The 25,581-nt window shown below is 41.2% G+C and overlaps 1 long non-coding RNA gene across 2 annotated transcripts in view; it reads right to left on the reverse strand.

Annotated features, from left to right (window-relative positions):
* Nucleotides 1-772: 772 nt before the first annotated feature.
* Nucleotides 773-25,581, reverse strand: part of LOC116084739 — a 26,018-nt gene continuing 1,209 nt past the window's right edge. Inside the window, exons 2-4 of one of the 2 annotated variants that reach the window (XR_004116246.1) lie at nucleotides 7,869-8,004; nucleotides 2,673-2,770; nucleotides 773-894 (exon numbers count right to left, since the gene is read on the reverse strand). This is a non-coding gene — a long non-coding RNA (uncharacterized LOC116084739). The remainder of the gene's footprint in view (nucleotides 895-2,672; nucleotides 2,771-7,868; nucleotides 8,005-25,581) is intronic. The other variant, XR_004116247.1, reaches the window with a different exon arrangement.

Genomic DNA, 25,581 nt, shown 5'->3' on the forward strand with positions numbered 1-25,581 from the left:
CCTGTGTGTTAGATGTGAATCTCTGTGTGTTGTCTCTGTTTTGGGCTCTTCTGTACTATTTGGTAGAATTTTCTCTGATAGGCTATTTGCCTCAGTTTTTCTAATTGGAACCATGAGCTGAACTTGCATATATAGTTGGGCAGTGTTTTAAAATTGGGAAACAGTCCTTTGGGGTGAGTGAGGCAGCCACATTGGGCTGCAGATGCCAGAACTCAGAGGGGAAGTAGAATTGTAAAGAAAGCCACAAGAGCCTCTTATTTCTGCTTGCTTTTTCAACCCAGAGGCAGTGATTGCTGAGATTAAACCTTGGGAGGTACTGTTTTATCTTAATAAGGGGGGTCTCTTTACAGCTTGTCACTTGCCAAAGTCATGCTCTTGGCAACAATAAGCAGAATTTCCCTTAGACTTTGGAGTCAATCCTAGGTTTGAATTTTGGTGTCACTATAAAACTATGCTTGGTTATCTGAGAGACACAAGATTTTAGTTACCTGACAAAAGGCTTGTGGAAACAACTTAATAAAGCGTGTTTGTTGAAGTGTATGGTATTGTACTTATCACATACACTTCTCTTTTTTCAACTGTACAGGAGAGATCTATAGAGAAAGTAACCTGTCCTCTGCAGACCTTCATAACAATTTCTTCATTATCTTAACTCCTTTCTTCTGAAAATGTTTTCTTCCTTCTTCATAATGAAGTCTACACTTATAGCTGTGGTGATCCAGGCATAGAGGCTCAGTGAACTCCTCGCCAGTTAAGACCCTTGGAAAATGACTCAGCACTTAGACATATTTTCAGGCTGTATTTCTAGGTACAGTCTGCTACTAAGGCAGATCACAGTTCTTTAAATTTCTTGTCCAAAGGTGGAGGGCTCCAGATAAAAGCCAAGTTGTGGTGCTAGGGAAAAGAGAAACATTTAGATATAGACTTTGGTTATGATGAGTTTTTTTCTTCTTTCAGTGACCATGGGACTGTGAAACCTCCTTAACTATTCACCCCAGTCTATACTGGTACTTCGTATTATCCATGCATCCACTCATGCATGCATGCATGCATGCATCCATCCATCCATCCATGCATCTACTCATATACCTACCCACTTAATGAATTGTCTGTCCTCTCAGTTATATACTCGCCCACCCACCCACTCATCTACTCATGTCTTCCATTTTCCTGCCACCCTATCTTCCTCTCACTTTATGCTTATTCAGAGATAAATGCTGCAGCTCCAGTTCACCAAACCTCAATTTACTATGGGAAAGAAGAATAAATAAGAGTGTTTAAGCTTTTTCAGCTGGGTGATAAATAGTGTGGCAGAATCAAATGCCAAGTAGGTTTATCAGAGTACACACACACACACACACACACACACACACACACACACACACACACACACACACACACACACACACACACATACACACACACCATCAAAGATGGTTCTCAGACAACTAACTTTTGACCTGGGTCTTTAGGGACAATCAGGAATTTTCCAAGTCTAGTAAGAACTGTGTGGAATGAAAGACAGTTCCTGAAACAGAAGATCCTATACAAAACCTTCAAAAATTTGGCAGTTGGAAATGGGTCAGACTATCTGACAGGCAGAGACATGGGACCAAGTGCATGTGGCTGTGGGTGTGATTATGGGGGAAATGGGTCAGACTATCTGACAGGCAGAGACAAGGGGCCAGGTGCATGTGGGTGTGGGTGTGATTATGGGGGTTTGTCAGACAGGTGACACCATGGTCATAGTTGAGAGTAGAACATCCAAAAAGTACACTCTGAGCCCAATGACACCAGGATAGGTCAGCTACACTCTACAGGGAGTCTAGGAGAGCTACAAGGCTACATATCCTTATTGATTACCCTTCCTTTATCACCAGTCATACTGATATTCAAAGAAGAATTAACAGGAATGTTTCTTGCTTTTGTGAAGCTCAAGTTTTGATTGAAGTAGCGTGGAAAGCAAAGCCCTTGCTCTCCCTTCTCTCTGGCCAAGTTTACTCACTTTCAATATGAATATTCTAACCAAACTTTACAGAGCTGAGGTCATGGTGTCCTGCTGAGATTCTCCTATACCCACTACTCTGTTGCTTAGGCTGGTCTCAAACTCCTTCTGCCTCAGTTTCCCAAGTAGCTGGGACTACAGGAGTAAGCCACGGTCTGGCTTATAAACGGGTTCTTGAAATCCAGTTCCTTGTTACTGGTCCTGGAAGAAGAAAGTCTATTCCAGCACCCACAGAGACACTCATAATCCACCCCAGAAAACACACATGGGGCAAATGATGTGAGTGTATGCATATTTATAAGCAACCGATCCTGTGTCCTAATGCGATTTGTATAGCCTTATGAGTTCAAAGTTAGCCTTCCAACAAGAGCAGACTTTTAATTAACAAAAGTAGCCTCGGCATCTGGCAGATGTGGCTTGGTTAGGAGGAACTTTCTATTAAGCACTCACCAATGCGGCTTAGTCAGTGTAACTGATTCTTATTTAAATGAGATTCCACTGATTTTTTTCCCCCTCTTTTTAACCTAACAAAAAGAAAAACCGTCTGTGTTTGCAATGTTTTTCAATGAACTGGGATTCCTTTCTCTTTTTGAGAAAGTCATAATTGACTTATTTTATAATGAAATGTTGCCCAACATCCTCAGGCTCGTTTGAATAAATTATTTACCAGGATTTCCTGGGTTTTAGTGATGCGCCAGTGCAGGCCTGTTTGGAGTTCCATCAGCTTCCTTCTTGCTGCCCAAGTGTAAGAGTGTGAGGCAGGCACTAAGGAGAAAGAATGGGAAACCAGGAGAAAGCTGATCTTAACTAAAGCCAAGAAGGATGAGGTTGTTGATAGGGATACTTGATGGCTATTATCTGTGGACTCCCTCTCCAAAGCCCGAACAGTAGTACAGTAAAACTGCAACCACTTGGGCCCCAGGGCTGCGGCTGCCCACCTGTTGAGCGAAACCTGGTTCCAGTTACATTCAGAAGCTCCACCCCCACAGAGTAACAAGGAAGTCACTGATTGGACTGTTACACTGACGTATTTTGGGGGAAGGGTTTTTGGCCCAGGTAATATATCTGTTGGGAGAACAAAGGATTATTATTAAAGAACCAAGATGGCTGAGCAGTAATGTCTCCCGTCTAATTTTTTACCTTCCACGTGGGTAGGTATGTCTGTGGCCACTCTATCCTATCTCTAACTCTCTCTAGCAGTTGCTATCCTTTCTAACTTCATTTTTCCAGGTTACCCACTGTTTAATGTTACTGCAGGACGGTAACAATTATCATTAATTAAATATGGAAAGGGTGGAGCTAGATCTAGCCCTGGTATTCTGCGTGCTGTTTGCTAGAATCTTCCATGTTTGTCAGGAGAAGTATGAAATTGGGCTTATATAATTGAGTGCACAAGGGCCAATATGTTAGCTAATGATCTTAGGCAGACGTGTCATTTCTTTGGACCCTTTCTTCCCCAGTTCAGAATATAGATTTTAAGCTTGCTGCAGATGTTTGAGGCATATAAAAGTTATAGGGATCCTATAAAACTTAACCCAAGAGTGGAGGCTGCCATCAGTGGCATTAATGCTCTCCAACATTGAAGACAGAAGGTGCTCTTTTTGGCCATGTTGGTGAGAAAATGACATGAGACCAAAAAAACCCATCACCTGGGATGAAGGTCCTATTGACCCTGGCAGGGGCATATAGAAATGGAGCTATCTGTAATTTGGAGATGGAGTTCTGGTTTCTCTAAAGTGCAGACTCAGGTTGGCAATGGGAGATAACTCTGTTAGTAAATGCTTATTATGCAAGCATGAAGACCCGAGTTCAATACTCAGCACTTACACTAAAAGCCAGGCATAGTGCACTGTGCTTTTAATGCTTTAACAGGGACATCAGAGATAGGCAGATCCCTGTCCCTTGGTGAGCAGTCAGTTCCTAATGAGACCCTATCTCAAAAGTAAGGTATATGTCTCTTAAGGAATGACCCATGAGGTTTTCATCTGGCCTCCACAGGACACATATGCACATATACCTGCATACCAAAGCACAAATGAACACTCCTTCCAACCCCACATAAATAAAATATGCATTTTTTTGGGGGGGGAAGAGCTTTGTTTATGACAAGGACAGAGAAGTTGAAGCCAACCATAGGCCTTACATGTGGTATTTCAAGGTGGCTGTGACCCCTCATTCATTCACTTAGAGAAAAAGGAGGCTTCTCGCTGGAGGAAATATGGGGTCCTTGGGGACCTCTGGTAGAATCCTTCCAGAACAGCTGTCCATCCCTAAAACAATCCCAAGATCATCAACATGTTCCATGAAGAGCCCTTTCATTATTTTTTAAAATATTAATAGAACTAATTAAATATAGAAGTGGCTTCTATCTTTAATCTTTGGCTTCTCATCTTTCTTCCCCTCCTCTTTCCCTCTTCCCACTGTGCCTGAGTATGTATTGTCAAAGTGTCAGGAGAGAAGGGAAGGAAAAAACCAGGGCAGATAACAGAATTGGTATGCCTGGCAAAGGCTGTGGACACAAGGGACTTCTTTTTAATCCAGTCCATTAATCAATTTCTTCGTAGAAATTGAATTAACTGTCTTTCATCAACATCACATTCCGTGACTGGAAAACACTGTGTGCACCCAGGAATGCAAATTCAATGGGCGTTTCCTCCTTGCCTGTGCAGGTAAACTGCGACATTCACACTATTGGGTGTTTTTTTGGTCCAGTGCATGGAGATGAAAGGACCCCAATGTCAAATGATGCTGGCCTTGAACATGGACTCCAGGGAAAACACTGAAGTGACCTCTTGTTTTGTTTTTCCTGTCACAAATACTTAGAAAGAGCCTCACTTCTAACCCTCCCTTTTAACCTAAATGGACTCACCACCAAATATGAAACACAATGCAAACTACTTTCTTTGTGTTTGAATTGGAAAAAAAAGTTAAAGAACTGTCTATTGGTACATGAGCCCTCCATTGCTTTGGGAACCAGGCTTTCCTACTGGGTCATCGGGCTTTTGCTTGCATGGGGAGTCATACAAGGATGAAAACATCCCTCTTAATCTCTGAGATAAAAAAAAAAGATTATTTTCTTCTTTTCTTCAAATTGACAAATAAAAATCATAGAGATTTGTGATGTGTCTCATAAAGTTTTACATTGTGAATACACTATGGAATGTTAAATTAAGCTAACGAATATCCCCATTGTTGTGGAACTTAACTGTTTTCCTGAGATGGTGGCATAACAAATCTTTATTAGCAATTTTTCAAGAATATGTCATCATTATTAACTATAGCATTGTATAATGGATTTTTTGAAAATTCATTTTCCCTGTTTAAATGAAAATTTGTAACCTTTGACTCACATCTCCTGTGTTTTCTAGACTACCAGACCTCTGGCCACATCTTACTCTCTGCTTCTAAGGTGATTTCGTGTATAAGTGCTACAGGGTAGTTCCATATATTTGTGCTTGATTTATTTCACAGACTATTCTTTTTTTGTGTGAGAAATAGTTTCAAAGACAGGCCACCCATCAGAAAGGGAGGGGCCCTTAGAGTTTTGTATGAAACAAAGTCACTGTGGGTTAGTTATAAGTTTATCTGGGCCCAAAGACACAGAATAGCCTTGCTTGCAAGTTATGTGAAGTTACAAAAAGCAAGTTTATTAGTCATAGGTGGGCAGCTGTCCAGCTCAGGAAAGTTTTCTAAAGGGGTTGAACTTTCATCTGTGTGGATCCATGGTCATCGCAGTTGATAGATTCCACTAAGTAGCAAGCCCTTGGGTTTATGGGCTATAAAAACAGGACTTGCATAGCCCAAAGGCAAAAGTACCTCATATGTGAGTTTGTATATATGAGGGAGACATGAATGGAACCTGAGCTGTGTTGTCCAGTCTTTCCTCATTGCAGAATCTTGGGCCCCCACAACATTCTATATTTATTCTGAAGAGATACCAACAGGAAAAAGTAGAGGCCATCTGGAGATGAGTTCTGCAATTTCAGTATTTCACTCATTTATTTGGTTGCTAATAAACCCTAATTGACCATCTGCAGGGTTCCAAGGTCTTTGATTTGTCTCAAGGGCATAAGGACAGAATAAACCAAACCAAACCAAGCAAACACACACAAAAATCTAGTGCTGTGGCTGCTTGAGAGAAGTTATCTTGACCTGGAGGAGGCAAGAGCAGAAACGCATAACACCCCATTAGCATCTGTTAAAGTAGAAGCTTGCTGTCTATGGGGTAGTCCAAGGAAGACCCACACAACACATGGGCTCTGGGAAGGAAAACAGATCATGCGATTCAAGGAACAAGGGATTGGGAGTGAGTACCAAAGAAAGACTGTTCCCTCTCATCCCATTCTCTGTTCAATACACAAGGTCAACATACTATTATGCCATTTCAGGCTTACAACCCCAGTGGTGCTGTGATGCTCTCAGAACAACAAATATGTTCTCTACACAAGAAGACTCCAGCATATTCCATGACAGTTGACCTAAGAAGGCTGGTGTCTTCACCTAGCAAGATCCGGCTTCAAAGTAGGAACCTGTTTCTGTTCTTCTGACTAGGAAGTCCTCTTTACTTACCCAGCTCCCTTTGACATTGCTTGACGAGGTCATGAGACTTGATACAGTTTTCCTAGCCTGCCACATTGGGCTAAGCCTTCTATCCCCTCTCTACATAGCTGCAATTACTGTTTAATTCTCAGGTTCTTCAGCCCTGGATTGTGTGTCTCCCAAAGGTTCATATGTTGGAGACAATCCTTAACTTGATTTTTTAGTGGTTTATGGAGGTGATGTTTTGAAAGATAAAAAGGGACAGGTGAAGTCATAAGAATGGAGTTCCTGTGGTGGTGTTAGTGGCTTTAGAGGAAGACAGACTAACACTGTCACATTAGCTCTCTTTTCCTAGGATGACCTCTGCCATGCTGTGATGCAGCATGAAGGCCTTTGCCAGCTGCTTTCCCAGTTCATGGGATCCATGCCCATGAACTTCCCAGCCTATTACAATTTCCTAGCTTCTGATATTCTGTTGCAACAATACAAGGCAGACTTAGATAACTTCTCTAGGCTTGAAGTGACTAGAATACAGGGCTAGTAACTTCTCTGATCACCAGAGTAGTCAGGTCACATGAGTTACTTTCCTGTAGCTATGATAAAGTTACTTGAAAAAGAAGAACTGTGGCTTGTTCTTCCTCATTTTTATATGCATATGTATGTGTTCTTGAGTATGTGCACGTGTGTGTATGTGTGAGTGCACACATGCATACATGAGTATGAGTGCATGTATGAGCATGTGTTCAGTGGCCAGAGGTAAATGCCAGCTACCTCCTTCTACTTCTCTTACTTATTATTTTGACATTTATTATTTTACTTTATTTATGTATCTTTCTTTCTTCCTTCCTTCCTTCTTTCTTTCTTTCTTTCTTTCTTTCTCTCTTTCCTTCTTTCTTTCTTTCCTTCTTTCCTCATGTTTGCTGATGCATGTTAAAGTACATGTGACATCGTGCTCATGTGGAGGTCAAATGAGAATCTTTTGGAGTCTATCCTTCTACCATGCAGATCTTGGGAAGAGATTCAGGCTTGGCTATAAGTGCCTATACTCCCTGGCTTACTTCACATTATTTTTTTTGGAGACAAAGTCTCTCACTAAACATGGATATTATTAACTGGACAAGACTATCTTGTTTGCAAGCTACAGGGATCTTCTTGCTCTGCCTCCCCAGAGAGAGGATTACAGGTGCCCATCCTATGCCTGGCTGTTTGTGGGGGTGCTGGGGATCCACACTCAGGTTCTCCTTGCTTGTGCAGCAAGGGCTTTACTGAATGAATCATCATCTACCCCATCCCTCTTTTTCTTTTTAAAGGAGCTATTACTTACTTGGCTCATGACTCATGGGGTTCAGTCCCAGCTTGCTTGGCCTCATTCACTTGGACAGAACATCGTGATGGCAGAAGCACATAGCTGAGAGATTCTTCAGTTCATGGCAGACAGGAAGCAGAGGGAATGGAGGGGACTGGGGATGAATCATAACTTTCAAAGGTTTGTTACTCTGGAATCTACTTTCTTTAGCTACAGGAGCTGGGCATAGTGAGGCTGGGCGTCCCAAGAATGAACCAGAATGTGTTCCTGTCCAATGAAGACCCTGCCTGTCCCTGAAGCCCCAGACTTGTCCCCCCGCCCCCCGTAAGCTAAACTGGAAGAAGTAAGACTTGAGAAATCAACCCCACCTCCCAAAATAGCATCTCCAGCTGGAGATGCAGTCATTAACATATAAGACTGTGAGGGATGTTTCATATTCGAAGTGGGACACAATAAATAACATATAGTCAGTGCTCAGTAAGAGGTTTGTAAGTTTCTGGGTGAATGAGAAACCATGATATAGACAGAGGCTCACTTGGGTAAGAGTGATTGTTGCCAGCCAACAGCTTGCCCAGTGCAGCATTGACCAACCTTACTGTGAGAGGTTAGATTGGATTGTGTCACACTAAGGGGTTTTGACTTATTCCCAAAGGCAGAGGGACCCTTGGAAGTCTTATAAGCTAGAGAGTAACTTAACCTGTTAAGTGTTTTAGAACACAGCTAGAGGGCACTTGATTACTGAGTTAACTACCTGGAATTGGCTCTTATCTGACTTCTGAAGGTCTTATTTTTTCCAGTTGAACTAAGCAAGGGAAAACACATTTTGGGTTTCAGCTGTACATAGCATCTGCCTGTGACAACTACCTCCTTTCTGCCAGCCCCCACAGATGCTTCTGTTACCTGTGATCTAGTTTACACCTCTCTTGGAGCTGTGGCCTGCTGCCCCTTTGCTTGGAGTAGATCCATCTGGCCCTTGCAACTTGGCTGGTACAAGCCCATCTGGCAGCGACATCCCCTATATACACTTCTTCTGGGTTCACATCAACACACATTCCCTCACTGGAGCCTCTCTGACCACAGCAGACCATATTGCTCTGTGGAACTCAGGACCACTCATTCTCTGCCATTGAGAGGTTCACAGAAGCAGAGAGCCTAGTTCTAGACGTCACTGGTGTCTACTGCCTCTGCTAACGGAGTTGGAGTCCTGAGGAGAAATGCAGTGTCAGGTTATACATCAGGGGAGCAACAAAGCCAGGAAGAGATTCCAGTGGTGCACTAGTCATCTTTCTGTTACTATAACAACGTGCCTGAGATAATCAACTTAAAAAGATAGTAGGTTTGTTTTGGTTCACAGATTTGGAAGTTTTAGTCCATTGTCCTTTGACCTTGTAGCTTTTGTGCCCGTGATGAAGCATTCCATCCTGGTAGGGATGCACAGCAGAGGAAGCTGCTCCTCTCTTGGTGGCCAGGAAGCAAGCAAGAAGAGACAGAATCACATAATTTCCTCAGAGAGCAATGGTCTGAAATCTTCCATCATGTCTCACTATTTAGAGTTTACTGTTTCCTTTCAATTTTTCCAAGCTATGAGCAAGCCTTTGATAGTTGGGTCTTTAGGAAAAACGTATTCATATCATAGCAGATGGCTTGACCCAAGTCCATTGCTTTTTCTATTAGATACAACTACCTGACTGGGCTCCAAACACAGGACATGGGCTGTTATTTTCTTCTCAACACAACCACTTATTTTGCCAACAAAATCATGAGCTTGGAAACCTTGGACTGCAAAATATTTCATTTATGTACTTGCAAATATATGGCACATAGTAGTTATTTAATAAAATAGCATTGATTTTAGTCATTTCAGATGAGAACTGTCATTGTTATCCATAAGCCTCGGTTCCGTTCTTTAGGGCAATGTTGACATGGGGACAAAATAATTGACTTTGGAAGCTCCAGCTGATAGCATGATCTTGTTGTGCATGCCTTTACTTCTCCAGAAGGCTAATGTGGGACATCACCATCACTGTACATCTTAGGGTCCTAGGAAGGAAGGGCATTCCTGCCATACTTGCTCTGCCTCTCTGTTTTAGAGACTGACTTCTCCTGGGTAGAGTAACCCATCTGATTGTATTCTGTGGTGATGGGGCTAAGTCCAATCTACGTTTCTCTACACAGTTCCTGGGAGAGGCTGCTTTTCCATGAATCTGCCTGGTTCAAATGACCCTGGTCTTTCCCCTAAGCTTTCTCAGGTGCCATGGCAATTCTGACTTCCTGTCAATACTAGTTTCCAGTGCTTTCTATCCCAAGTTGATTGTCCCTTTGTAGATCCTTTACTGACCTCTTCCTAGAACATACTGGTTTCTGATGGAATCTAGTCTGATTACAAGAGCTCAGGGAATCATAGAAACATGTCAGTAAGGCAGAAGATTTTCCATGGCCAAGTAGTTTTGGCATTGTTGCAAAATGCAGAGGAATAACTAAGCTATGTATCCACAGACTCAAGGAACTTGAATGGGACGTGGGAGAATTTGGGGGCAGATGAGCACTTTCCTATCTCCCCTTTTTAGATAGCCCTAAAGGAATCATCTGCATTTAATCTTTTGGCCTCTAGTTCAAGAAAGACAGTTTCATTTAAAACACTAGTAAGATGTTATCACTTCCATCCAAGGAGCTCACAATCTAGTGAGAGGTAACCCATGGGGAAATTCTCCTGGATGCAAATAATGAGAAAGAAATATACCAGAGGGTTGATAAATGTAGCTGCATATGGAAGCCACCAGCTAGGTGACTTCAGGAACTGACCTAGAGTCAGGCAGAAAGAATCTGAGCAGGAAAAAGATCAACTTAGACCCCAGGTCCTATATTAAGTCATTAAAAACAGGTCCTTAGTCAATGTAGGAAAAATATATTGCTTTCAACTTAATTACAAAATGGACCAAAGTGAAACATTCTGAGGACCAGGGCCTGGTCAGGGACTTTTCATGAGAACATGGTCACCATCCATAGGGTATGCTTTCTCTGAGTCCCAGGGTGGTTGAAATAGAATTGTCTCTTAAGTCAGAATATGAGCATCTGACACATAAATGGGTGGATAAGGGACAAGAAGAGATTAGTTGCTGTTTCTGTGAGTAACCATGTCCCAGAACTGGCCCTGAGGGAAGATGGAGGCTGACACCAGCACATCAGGAAATGATCCGCCCTCTTCCTAATCCTTAGGCCCAGAATGTTCCCACACACTGAACAAGAGGGAAACAGGGAGGGAGTTACTACACAAGCAGCTTAAATAACTTGTGTTTCTTGGGCATTCAGGCTTCTACTTTGATATAAATTCAAAACCTACTAGTTTATTTATTTTATTTGGTTAGGAACCAAGACAATGGTAGCTTCACTGGAAACGTGTGTGTGTGTGTGTGTGTGTGTGTGTGTGTGTGTGTGTGTGTTTCCTTTTTCTTCTTTAAAAACCCTGGGCAACTGACCTACTTTTTTATTCTCTTTGAACTCAATGGAGGCAGCTCTTCTTCAAAGCAGGCTGTAACATTAAGGTTCCTTGCTTTATGTGGACTAGGGTGAGTCACCCAGTTACTAAAAAAGATGAGCCATGAATGCTGTCTTTTAAAGCTGTCTTTGTGCCCAGAGCTCTCTTGGAATTCTTTTTTTTGTTTTCTTTTGAGCACCCCTGACTTGCTCTTAGTACTTAAGTCATGACAGCAGGGAAAGCGGGGTGAAAGAAATGTTGCCTATTTGTTTTTCTACTAAATGAGTTTCAAGGAGAACGTGGGGCAAGCAAAGTATTGCTGGGCGTATTCACATCACTTGGGGTCCTCCGTTGGAGGAAGATGAGAGCTTCCTAGTCTTACACACTTCAGAGGAACACAAAGCTATGGTTCTGCAGATCATTCAGTGTACAGCTAGATCTCAGGTGAGCAGTGAGCTTGCTTGGGATCTTCACCTGATTCAGACCACTGACATCTAGTAGTTCTGTTGGTTGAGGGTGAAGGGGAATCTTGCAATGAACTCTAAAAATAGAATCCTGTCCTTCTTCCAAGTAGACTTGATTTTTGCTTCTGTACAGGTCCTGTGGGGAGCAGAGCTGGATGACTACACCAAAGGGTGGGCTATTGAGCCCTCTCAGCTAGGGGATCTGAGTTGCTTTGGATGGCTAGTCCGCTCCCAAATCTCTCCTGAACCCCCTTTTCACATTTCCTTAATAATTTTTGTGATGATGTCATACATGAGCATTTACATTGTTCCCATCCACATTCTCCCTTCTGCAGCTCCTCCACCTTCTTGTCCACCTCCTTTGAACTCCATGGCTTACACAGACACAGACGCAGACGCACACGCGCACACACACACACACACACACACACACACACACACACATATACACACACACACGGTGGAGTGCATACACAGGCATGCACAAACACACATCTCCTGATAAGTCAGTTTTGCTAATACTTATAAACATTTAGAGCTGACCACATGGGGTTGGATAACCTCTCAGAGGCTTCCTTCCTGGTAAGGACAAAATCTGAACTCTTGAGTAAATTGAAATTTGATTATTAGTAAGCTACTCCTTTTAGTGAGACATGACTGAATTAAGCAGTTTGATGGGGAGTTTAGTTCATCAGATTACTTTCCAAAGAGTGTTCTTATTGCGACATGGACATAGCAAACCAGGTAGACCCGTTCTGAGGGAGATGGGAGATAGGCCACTCTGGTGACAAACATTCCTGAGTGTCATCCTGATCAAATGGCTACAAAGGAGCTGCATGTGTAATGTCCCACTGACACTTAGGTTTGGCAGGGCCCTTTTTGTATTCTTTGGATAGGTAATTTGCCACAATGTGCAAATTTGTAACCTTTCCTCCCAGTCCCATTTCTGAGACCCTATACTCAAGACACACAGCCACCTCTCCTAACTCAGAGATAAATCAATTACTGCTGGCAGCCAGGGCCCAGTATGCCCCCACAATCTGTAATGCCAGGTTCTTAGGGACGGCTATTACGCATTTTAACAAATAGCAGGAGCGCTAAGGCAAGGACTTTTATCGCAATATGAACACTGTAATTTCAACCTTTTAGGGCAAGCAATCTATAGAATCAAATCAAATGTGGAGGGTGTAGAATGGTGGTTCAGCTGTAGCAATTTGACTGGGAAGGACAGCTTTCCATAGAGTCTAGGATGGACTGGAGGCACTCAGTGCTTCTAGACCTTAAATGGGAATTTCTGGACCTAAGAATATGTCAGGGCCCTGGACAGTGAGCCTTTCCACTCCCTCTGTCACTCTCACCTGTGGAGATTGTTGTTTGAGATCCACACAGAGAGCTCTGTGCTGTGTGGAGAAATGGCCACCTCTGTCATCAACAATGCAGAGATCATATCACGCGATCACAAGGTACCAGGCTGAGCATCCTCCAGACTGCTGCAGTCTCTAGTATAGGGGATACCCTTAGCTAATTTTCATTTGTAAGGAGTAGGAAGTCCAGTACTGAGTGAGTGCTTACAAGTTGTTGCACTGAATGCTTTGTAGAATGTTACACTTAAAGCTTTGGCTCTTGTATTTTTTTTTTTTTTTTTTTTTTTTTTTGATTCAGATGGGATCATACAACCCAGTTCTGTTTTGAGAGAAACAGCTTGAAAGGGGAGAGCAGAGTCTCCCACTCAGAGAACCTATGTCCAGTGTCACCACATACTGCCAGCCCTCTCCACTTCCTTTCTAAAGAGATTCCTCACTAGCCAGTGGCCCCCAGACTCAATACCCCACACCCAGCAGCCATACTGCCTCGACCTTCAACTTCATTCTTCTTTCTAATTTCCCAGTTTAATGATAGGATACTCCATAATTCCACTAAGCCCGTCTAAACACTGCAAGGAATGGCTCATTAAGCATGAGAGTAGGTGCTTATTTAGTAATGAATTAGAATAGTTGTTGCTCTGGGAATTTATATGCTAGATGTGGTAAAGTTGATGGGGCCACAAGAAGGAAGGAGAAATAGCCTAACGAGAAATAAGTTTATTATACTCCTAGATCCTAGAGAGGAGTCACTACATGCCAGGCAAGGCCACAGAGATTGTTATCAGCCGTTGGCAAGGTGACCCAAGGAGACTCTGAAGAAAGTGTAGAGTAGAGCTGTACCTGTGATTTCCATGGGAAAAGAAGGACAAAGGAAGGCACTCTTCAGGATAGGCTAATTTGAATAATTCCCACGGGGCTTAGATTCAAGGGATAGTTTCTAGTAGTCCAACCCAGAGCTATCATACACAGGAGGAATGTTAACTTGGTGTGAATCTGACAGGTTTCTTACAGGTTCGTGTTTTGAATACTTGATCTCCTGGTTGTGGTGTCCTTTTGAAGACCTTGGGGCCTAGGAAGTAGGACCTAGCTGTTGAGAATAGTTCATTCAGGGTCAATACTTAAAGGTATTGCCCATCTGGTTCTGTCCAACACTCTCAGATTCCTGGGCTGCTGCCCATAGGAGCAATCTTTTACAAGTCGGCAGACTAAGGCCCGCTGATGTGCCTGCTATGCTGAACAGAGCTTTCTGAGTCCATGACTCAAAAATAAATCCTTCTTCCCATAAGTTTTTCTGGCAAGTACACATTACAGCAATGATAAAAAGTGACCAATAGAAGAAAATGAAACTAGTGTGTTGGAAGAACTTGAGAAGGTTTGTAGGTGGTGTGAATTTAGGAGTCCTAGAATGCCAGGAGTCCCTTAACTGTTGATTTTATTGGACTTGTGGAAGATCAGAATGCTATTAGATCTAAAGACAGTACAGACTGACTTCATTAGGTCTCTGATGTGGAGGAATAAGGGCATTATGAGCAACTGGACTAGAGGCTGCTCATGCTACATTCTGGCTGAGAATCTGCTCATGTTTTAGTCGAATAGTCAACAAGTCAGCAGAAGTGGCAAGAATCAGCAGGAAGACCACAAGAAATTCTTTGGTGCATTTCTGTCTACAAAGTGACAACTAGTGAAGACCAGCAAAGACAAGCAAAGTGTTGCAAGGCATGGCAATGCAAGAGTGTCCTCTCGTTGTCTGAGTGCTTCTACTTATACTTTTTCTAAACATCATGTACCCTCTCAAGCATCTGTTTCAGCAAAACATCTTTTCATAAGACAGCTTTCAGAACATGTGACCTCTCACAAGACAGCTTTCAGGAAAACATAACATGACACAAATGAGTTTCCAAAAAACCCAGAAAATTCCACTCTCTTCCCTTCCTTTGTTCCTTCATTCCTTCACTCCTTCATTCTTTCCTTCCTTTCTTTCTTCCTTTCTTTCTTCCTTCCTTCCTTTCTTTCTTCCTTGCTTTCTTCCTTCCTTCCTTTCTTCCTTCCTTCCTTTCTTTCTGTCTTTCTTTCTTTCTTTCTTTCTTTCTTTCTTTCTTTCTTTCTTTCTTTCTCTCTTTCTTTTGTTTTTGTTTGTTTCAAATGCTTACTTTTTAAGATGTCAAATATTATGGAATAAAGAAAGATCCATGAATGCAAGACTTTCCACTCACTCCCTATTCCCTGTATGCTCAGTGAAGATCCATTCCGTTTTTGAGTTATTTAGTACTTTCAAGGGCTCACTGCCATACCTTTGCTGTTAGTAAAGGATAGAGTTGCATTATTTCAAAAACGGCACTGCAAAGGCGACACAGTGTGTACCACAATGGTATAGAGCAGCGGCCTTATTGAATTTCAGTGGAGCCTGGTGACAGTCTTCAAAACATCATCACCCAAAGAAATGACACTCATGCTTCTCATGATAACAGTGGTGTAACAAACCCATTCACTGACAGTTGTGCTTAAGTGTAGCATGTACATGTATACTGAATAATATGATTGTGTTTCTGCTTATGTGATTGCTATACCATACTTTTTATTAGTATTAAAGTATGTGCCTACTTTTTAAAGAACAGTTTAGTATAAAATAGTATGTCATGCTAGACTGGCCACAACCTTAAGCATTACATGTTGACTTGGTATCTTCAACAACATTTTTATTACATTTTATTCATGTGTTTGCATGCCACAGAGCATTTGTGAAAGTCAGAGGATAACCTATGGGAACTGGTTCTCTCACTCCACTCTGTGTGTCCTGTGGATGAAATTTGGATCATGAGTCTTGGTGGCAAACCCCTTCACAGACAGATCCATACTTTCAGTCTTTTATTTTATTTATTGACTGCATCATTTTCCCTTTTGTTTTACTAAGTTATCATGTCTTTACTTTATTATACCTAGGCCCATGATGAAAAAAATAATAGGAGATGTTCATAAACATACACAAGTTTATTTATGCAAACACAGACATATGTGTATGCACCCACCCAGCTAGGCTAGGTGCTATGTGTGTAGTTGGCTATATAATATATGTAAGTACAGTCTATGGTGTTTGCACAATGACAAAGTCACCCAATGGTGCATTTCTCAGAATGTTTTCTTCATGACACATAACTGACATCTCATTTTGCCTCTGCCATTCTCTGATGAACTCTTTGCCCTCAAATTATTTTCTCCCTTCAGTGTTTCTCAGCCACCTTCTTGATGCAATGTTTAGTCCTTTCCAGAATTTTCTAGTATACCTTTGTTGATGTACTTCTGACCCCCAAATGGCTGCATAGTTTCACTATTCACCCTTCATTTTTTAAAAGGGAAGTCATTGCCTGTTCCTCCAGCGTTTAGGTCCTCTACTGGCTGTATCCAGATGTTCACAGGTCATCTTTGCTTAAAGGCTCAGCTTAAATTCACTCAGCTAATCTCATTTTTTTTTCTAGGCAGGAATTAATAACTTCACCCCCCCTTGTACCCATGGTGTTGTCTGTCTCATAATTCAATTTGTCCTATATTTTGTGATAATTTACTTGGGATGTGACAAAGACTGATATGTAGGCTTGGAAAGCTGGCCCCTTCATCTCTGTTGGGGCTGGCAATACAGTTTAGGCTGGCTGCTGTATCAGCCTGACCTGCCTGGGTCAGGACCCAAATAGACCCGAGAATTTTATCTCTTCTTTGAAGTGATCTGACTCATTTTCTCATATATAAGGTTGGAATGATACCATGAATAGATGATATAGGACTCTTGCTTTTACAGGGTTAGCCTATACCAGAGAGATTATCTTAGAAGATGCCCTTCTTCCACTGCCTAGTATGGCACTTCTAGGATTGAGCCACAGGAGCTACAATGCTGACATATGGTCTATAGACATCTCTTGTGCGTGTTGAAGAGTGAGTATAGGGTTCCAATTTACCTGTGGTTCATTTCTAGCTCTTGGGGTCAAGCCTCATGGAAACTCCAGTTCAAATATATTCTACCTGTGGTACTGCTACCCCACAGACAATAGGCATCGCGGCAGTGTCTTTCGCACTGATGTTGGTACTCACACCACACTGTCATTCCTCTCTGATTCACTTTTCAGGAAGGCCAAAGGGTGGGCAGCTATTAGGAATTGTACTCCCTTCCTCCTGTAATCTCCTTGGTGATGTTCTTTTGCTCTGTGTTCTGTGCTTATGCTGTGCTCTGCTGTTTGGTTTTAAAGCTGGTCTAATGAGTGGTAGGTATTCCTGTTGTGAAGAAAAATGCTTCTCTCACCCTCACCATGGCCCCTTGCCTGTCTTCCACCCAGGTAGCAGCATAGGAAGGTGAGCCTACAGGAAACACTTCAAAAGAGCAGATTGTGTACCAGGAACTCGGTAATTATGACTCCAAAGTTCAAGAGGAGATATAGTTTGAAGATGCACGTCTCCACTTATGTTACAAAGTTCCAGTTGTAAATCTAAGATGGCCAGAAAATGAGCTAACATTTATTTTCCTGAATACTCACGGAAGATTTGCATTTATGATCATCCTCAGCGAGGCACTTGGAACAGCTCTGAGAGTTATTAGAAGCTGGTGTTTAGGGCAGTACGTAAACAATGCAGCATCATATGGAATGATGTCGACAGCATTAAATACAGCAGTATATCCTCGGGAACTGTGGAGGCAAGAAGCCCTCCACTGCTTAAATGCACACACGTTTCAAAGAAATAGCAGCGCAGATAAATAATAGTACTGATATCTTTTTCTTCAGGTGGGAGATATAAAATTAACCAGGAATGGCATTTTTGATGATCAAAACATGAGGAGAGATTTCTAGACCTGAGAAGGGAAATAAACAGCCTGGATCTTTGAAGGTTTAGAGGCACACTAATTGGGAAATAAAGAAACACCCTCTTACAGTTTAAACCTGAAATGTGCCCCCCCTCAGGTGTATTCTTTGGATTCTTATTCCCAGATGGCAGTGCCATTTTGGAAATCTGGGGTGCTTTTAGAAGAAGGGCTGAAATGGGTCATTATGAGGTGAAACTTTAAGGGATCCTACCCTTCTCTTTGCTTCCTGGTCTGCCATGGTGATCCAGTCTCCCACATTCTGCTGCCATGAATAGAGAGAGCCACTCTTTCAGGCCTTCCATGATGGGTTGGAAACCACTGAAGTTATGATCTGAACTAAGGTTTTGCTCCCTTTAATTGGGACTTTTGCACATTCTCACATAGTCTTGGAAAAGTAACTCACTCACAGCCCTTATTCAAAGTATACAAAGTATAGGCCGTGTCCACAAGTGTGTCCACCCTTGTTTGTTTAAGCATTTTCTGCGGTTGCTTTCTGTGTCAAAACAGAAGAGTTGAGTGCTGGTTGTCAGTGGCTGCTTTTAGTACCTCCTCCACCTTGGAGGCCAGCTGGAGCTGGGACTAGCAGCGCTCACTGTGTGGGGTAAGTGTGATCGGGTTGCAAGTGGGTTGAAATCTTTTAATGTTTGTCTTTCTAGTACTTGATGGCTTTGGCTCCATATCCATAATATTAAATATATATGCAAAATTTGATTCATTGTGAAAAGTGGTTTCTGTTTCTATTCTATGTCTGCACTGATAAGTCACTGATGTATGGCTTTGTTAACTTTTCATTTTGAAACACTTTTTAATACATGGGAAAAGATTGCCATCCAGCACTAACAACTTTCATCAATTTTTACTCAGAAAGTGGTCTGAAGCTTTGCTAATCATCCCAATAATGCCCTTTATAACAAGAGGAGCCTGCCTAGGAACCCCAGGTGCACATAGCTCTCCTGGCTTTCTAGGTTCCTTCGATCTGGAGTGGTCTTTCATGACTATGTTTTTAAAAATTTATTAGTTCCATCTTCCCCATGTATTAGTTATTTCTTTCATTGCTGTAACAAAAGCAACTTAAGAGGGTTACATTTGGCTCACAGTTCCAGGGTACAGTCCATCATGGCAGGAAAGTTATGGTAGGAGGAATATGGGGCAGGTCACATCATATCCACAGCCAGGAAACAGGAGGGATGAGTGCTTTTGTTCAGCTAGCCCATAGAATGGTGCCATACACATAACCACCTCAGTTAACCCAATATAGAAAATTACTCACAGATATGCTTAGAGATTTGTCTTAAAGGTAATTCCAGGTTTTACTAAGTTGATAATTGATATAAACCATCAACATATCATTTCCCCTCTTATCCCTTAAGCTCATGATGGTCTTAGTGCCAAATGCATTCAAACCAAGTTAAAATGTTCCTGTTCCTGTAGTTTTCAACAGTTTCAACATTGTTTAAGATGCCATCATTCAAGCCTCCTCTGAGAGTCAAGGTTATTTCTTAATGGTAAGCCCCTATAACATCATAAAAGAAATCAAACAGTTCCAGTATACTGTGGCATTCAATAAACATTTCAATTTCAATGGGGAGGAAAGAGGGCATAGCAATAAATAAGTGGACCAAGTAAGATAAAAATTCATCTCAGAAGATGTAAAAGCTTGTAGTTCCATAGTTGATATCTGGGATTCATGATGAAATCATTTGGACTCAAAAGGACATGAGAAGCACAGCCACTCCAGTTCTGTTCACATACAGGACATACTCTGTGTGTATCCAATTCTGTGCCTGTGTCTTCCCTTGGTAGACATCCCATGATCCTGGTGTCTTGAACATTCTGACATTTCCATTGAAACTTAGGTTTCATCTCTACATTTTCATGAAATAGTCTCTCAGGTCCTCCCCTTCAACCTTACCTTCTAGCCCATCTCCATTTGTTTCTGACTCACAGAATTACTCTCTACCAGGGACCTCCAGTCCCAGGACTTTGTTGGAACTCAAGTATGGAATCTTTATTCTCTTTCCTACTCCATTATATAGATGAGGTCCTCCTTTGCCTTGCAAACATTGGTCTATTGACAAATCTATTGGTTATTCCCAATAATCTGATAGTAAGGTCCTATTGCTGAAGACTCAGATCACTTACATCATTGAACATGGAGAAATTAGTACTAACTAGACAGTTTACTTTTACTGAGTAGCGTTTATGATGTTGAAGGAACTTTCTAAACTAATGGAGGAGACAATAAAGCAGCAGTATTACTCAGGTACAAATTTAGAAACCTACAACTGAAGCATGCCTTCAACTGGTACAACACACACACACACACACACACACACACACACACACACACACACACGCACATGCGCGCACACACACACACTGCTGGCAAATTTTTATGTCAGCTCAACAGGAACTAGGGTCATCTGGGAATAAATACTCTTATTCAAGAAAATATAGGATTGGCTAGTTTGTAGGTCCTCCTGGTTGATGATTAATGTGGGAGGCCCCAGGGCTGGTGATCCTAGATGCTATAATAAAACATGCTGAGAAAGTCATGAGAAGAAAGGAGTAAACAGAGTTCCTTCATGGCCTCTACATCAGTTCCTGCCTCCAGATTCCCACCTTGAGTTCCTGTCTTGACTTCCTTTGCCAAAAGACTGTGATGTGAAACTGAAGGTGAAATAAACCAATTGTTTATTTTTGCTTTTGGCCATCAAGTTTTATCTAACAATATAAACCTAATTAAGATACATATGCTTTATATGTATATTAATATGCATATGTTAATATAAAGAATAGACTAACAAGTGTTGAGGCTGATGAGCATTTGTAGTACAAGAGCAACATACTTCTGATTGTGACCCAGGAGAACTGATGGCGTGAGTGGAGCCTGGAGGAAGCTTTTGGAGAATTCCCTCTTGTTTGGGGAGACTTGGCTGTTGCTGTCATCACTGCCATTCTTTTCAGGCCTGCCACTGGGCAGGGTATGCCTCTTACCCCAAACAGGTTTGCATTTAGTACTTGTCCTCAGCTCTGGTTGTAAGCCTATCTTTGAGCATCCTGAAGTAACGTTCCCCAGACTTCACACCAGGACTGATTTTTCTCCTATACTTCCCTCACCCCTAGCCTTGGTTATTTGTACTTTTGCAATCCTCTCTCCTTGACCTCTAATATCTTGTTTTCTCAGATGAGGCTTTAATGTTATTTTTATTGAAGCTCCTTCCTTTACCTTCATCACTGGTTACCTTTTTAGTGAAGTGAGAGGTAAGTCAAATACTCTCTCTTCTTCAACAAAAATTACTTCATAAACATGATCTGGAATATACATTAAAATGCATAAATTTTCTTGTGTCATGAGGCCACAACCATGGTGGGATATTTCAATACGTATTTTTAGTCTTCGCTCAAATAAATTAAATGACAAATAAGAACACTAGAGATTTGAAGGGCATATAAATAATTTTGGCTTTAATAGATGTTATTAAATTTTGTGCCTCACAGTCATTTTAGTCGCACTTTTGTGAAACACATTTCATAGTTTACTTTAATCATCTATACCTCCAAATTTGAAAACCTTCCATTTTAGAGTTAATATCCTGTTTTTAATTAAGAGTATTAGATATCTTCAGGCTTTAGGAAACATGTTTATATCTATTACTATTAAAGAGCTAAGCCATTGTAAAGTCTTTGACTTCCTTAACCAGCATTTCTTATGCCTTGTGTCTTTCTGTTTTCTGTTTCTTTATTCTGTTTGTCTTGTTCATCAATTTTACAACTACACTTCACACAAAATTATTTAGATTTCTACTTGGTTTCAATGCTTATCATAGTGCTTTTGAGTTCCCCATCTCCCTACCATTTCCCTATTATTGAATCCAGTGGCCTGGAGAATGTTTTAAGTACTTTTTTTTTTTTTATTTCAGCAGTAGAATGCAAATATATTTTATAAACAAAGAAAATGTGAAATCCGATTTTATGTTGTTTTTATGCATAAAATAATTGGGTCACATTCATCCCTAACACCTGATATTTTCCCCTTTTCTATTAGAAGATTGTTATCTAGCTTATTAGTTAAAACACTGGTTGATTTTCTACAGTACTCACTCAAACGTGGCATGCAGCTTGGCTGCTGTGGTTTTTCCTACAGTTTCTACTTCTTTTATCCCAAACTGCCAAAGTCCTCTCTTGTTTTTGTTGCATTTAAGACATATTTTCTCATTTTCTTCTGTCTCCTACACTGGGCCTTCTTTAGTAGGTTCATTTCTATTTGAGACATGATTACTTTGCTGTTTTACACTGCAGGCTATATTTGAAGACTACATGCTCACCCAATGATTCGCTTAATAAGTATATTTGACCACAGGTACTCCTGGCACTCCTGACCACAGTTTGTAGGCATTATGGTTAAATCGATTAATAAAAAGCAAACCTCAGAAAAGGGCAAAACTCTCTGTTTTCCCTGAGTTTATATTCTAGTACCAGAAATTGACACCACAAGAAAGCAAACAGATAACATACAGGCATTCCTTAGTATTTGCACAGTCAGTTCCAAGAATCCTTAGAGATGCTGAAACCCATATGTGTTCAATGCTTACATTCAATGGTGTGGTGTTTGCACCTAATCTACATAAAGCTTGCATATTATTTTAGTAACCCCTAGACTATGTGTGTACCTAATATATTGCAAATGTTGTGTGCAGAATTTTTACACTTCATTGTTTATGAAATAATGACAAGAAGAATGTCTGTTCATGTTTAGTACAATATTTACCATATACTTTTCTTGTTTCTTTTGGGATGTGTGTGCATATTTGTGTGTGTGTGTGTGTATGTATGTATTTATAGTGCTTGTACCTACGCACATGGGAGGCCAAGCAGATCATCATGTGTCTTACTCTATTACCTTCTACTTTATGCCATTGACACGGGGTATCTCATGGAACCTGAAGCGAGGCTGGCAGCCAACAAGCCACAGAGATCTTGTCTCTACCTGCCATGGTACTAGAGTTTAAGTGCATATGTGGCCATATTCATCATTTTTGTTTTGGTTTTTGTTTTTGTTTTTTGAGACAGGGTTTCTCTTTATAGCCCTGGCTGTCCTGGAACTCACTCTGTAGGCCAGGCTGGCCTTGAACTCAGAAATCCATCTGCCTCTGCCTCCCGAGTGCTGGGATTAAAGGCGTGCGCCACCACCGCCCGGCCATATTCATCATTTTTAATGGAAGCACTAGGATTCAAACTTAGGTCTTCTTGCTTGTTCAAGTATTGTTACTAATGGGCCATTTTTCCAGTCCTCTTACCAAGGAGGAACCAAGACACCAACCTTGAAACTATTGCAGTATCTAGAGGACATTTTGTTGGCTTGGAGAGAGAGAGCTTAGCAGTAGAGACTGTGCAAAAAAATAGATTTTGGGGTATATTGTGGAGGAAGGAGAAGGGTCTGACAGATTGGATATGGTGTGTGAAATGAAGAATAACATAAGATTGACTCTAAAGCTTTCGGACAGAGTAATAAAAAGGGAAGGGTTGTCATTGACAGAGATGAATGAGCGATACTAGTCTTGGTGACTAAGAATCTAAAGCTTGAATTTGGTTATATTGAATTTGAGGACACAGAAGTATAGAAATCTAAAGTTGCTTTTGAACATATGAAGTTCTTGATTTTTTTATTAAATAAAACTAGAAGTTCATGTATATTTCATATATGCTTCATATACACAGTCTGGAAATAATTTGATACAATAGTTTAACGCACTTTCATTTTAGATGTGATTCATTAATCAGGTATGGAATTTTCCAATATTGTGTCATGTTAGCCTCAAAAATTTTGTAAGCAAAGTTTGAAGCATTTCAGAGTTTGGATTTTGAGGTTAAAGATGTTAATCATCTAGCATAATTCAGTCCAGGAAGTTGGATACTGTTACCTTTGTCAGTGAATCATGGCATAAATTTGGCTTGAATACCACAAGATGACTCACTGGGACCACCGCAGTGTGTATCATACACACGCTATAGCTCACATACATGTGTGGGCACACACATACACTGTCTTTCTCTCCTTCACCTTGTTCCTACCCCCTCCTTATCTTTGTCTGTCTGTCTCCCTCCCTCCCTCCCCCTCCAAATAGGGAAGAAGTCAGCAGAGAGTAAACTTATGATATAATTGAGGAAAAACTATGGCAATTATAGGCATGAGAGAGTAGAATTGCATCCATAGGTAGAACATGGAGCACAGATTAAACTAAGGACAATGACATCAAAGACAGTAAAAAGATTGCACGACAGTGGTTATCTGTGTGTATCATGGTGGAGCTGGAGTTTCCTGTACTCCTTCTTCCTCAGTGACATCATCGAGATAGGCATAGGTGATAAGCAGCCAAGAGTCATATGGAGAGGAGGACTTGGAGACTTATTTTAATATATGTTTGTATTTTTTTTTTATTATATGACACATTCCTTTTTATTTAGTGTAATGACTTCTCATCTCTTTTATTGATTGCATGCTGTTATCTTTGTGGAAGAAGAAAACATAACCCACAGACTTGGCACTAGAGATCCACTTGTGGGAGTAGACAATTTGGAGTTTTGTTTGAAAGTCTCCAGCAGCTGGGATTCTAAGGTTGAGCATCAGATGAAACATTTAGGGCCTATCTGAATAGGGGGAGGGAGTCACACAGCTCAAATCTCAGTTCTCACTGCTGGCTTGGGATGGAACGGAATAGGGCTGGTGGCATGGCCTAATCACCATGGCTGGTGGCACTGAGGTGCTGAAGATGAATTTAACCAGTGATTTTGAATGTGGAGCCAGAAGGCTAATAGACACTATATATTCAATATTTTCATTTATAGCTCATAAATGCAAGGCTTGTCCTGACTTATTCACTACACAGAACACCTGTATCACATGTATTTTCCCTACATAATTTCCCAGGTAATTAGTTTTATGGACTATTGCCATTTGGCATATCTTTACCCCCTTTCTAAGCACTCCTGGGGATATTTGAAATACTGAAAAGATATCTTACCGCATAGCCGTATTTAGAAGCTGACTGAGCATAAAACGTATTCTGTAGCAGCAGTATCAAGCATTACCTGATTCTATAAGCAGAGTTCCCAGACAGCCTCATGCTTGGAAGTACATTCATCTCCTCACAGCTGTGGAAATTTCTTTCTCGCTTTAACTCCAGAATGACATATAAGACTCAGGGGAAAGTTGGCTTTTTTAGTCAGGTTTTCCATATCCTTTTTCCCCCTACTATAGTATCATGAATCCACTGTCTTTCATCTCCTTTATCTCTGGAGCTATTCTAGATGCATCTGCTTGACAGATTTTTTTTTTATTAGATATTTTCTTTATTTACATGTAAATTTCTCCATTCCCAGTTTCCCATCCAAAAAATAAAGAAACAAACAAAAACAACAAAAACAAACCCCTGTTGCCTCCCCCCTCCCCATGCCTGCCACCCCACCCTCTCCCACTTATTGGCCTGGCATTCCCCTACACTGGGACACAGAACTTTCACAGGGCCAAGGTCCTCTCCTCCTATTGATGATCAAATTGCAATTCTCTACTATACACATG

Source organism: Mastomys coucha, unplaced genomic scaffold, assembly GCF_008632895.1.
Source record: "Mastomys coucha isolate ucsf_1 unplaced genomic scaffold, UCSF_Mcou_1 pScaffold9, whole genome shotgun sequence".
In the NCBI taxonomy this organism is placed as follows: domain Eukaryota; kingdom Metazoa; phylum Chordata; class Mammalia; order Rodentia; family Muridae; genus Mastomys; species Mastomys coucha.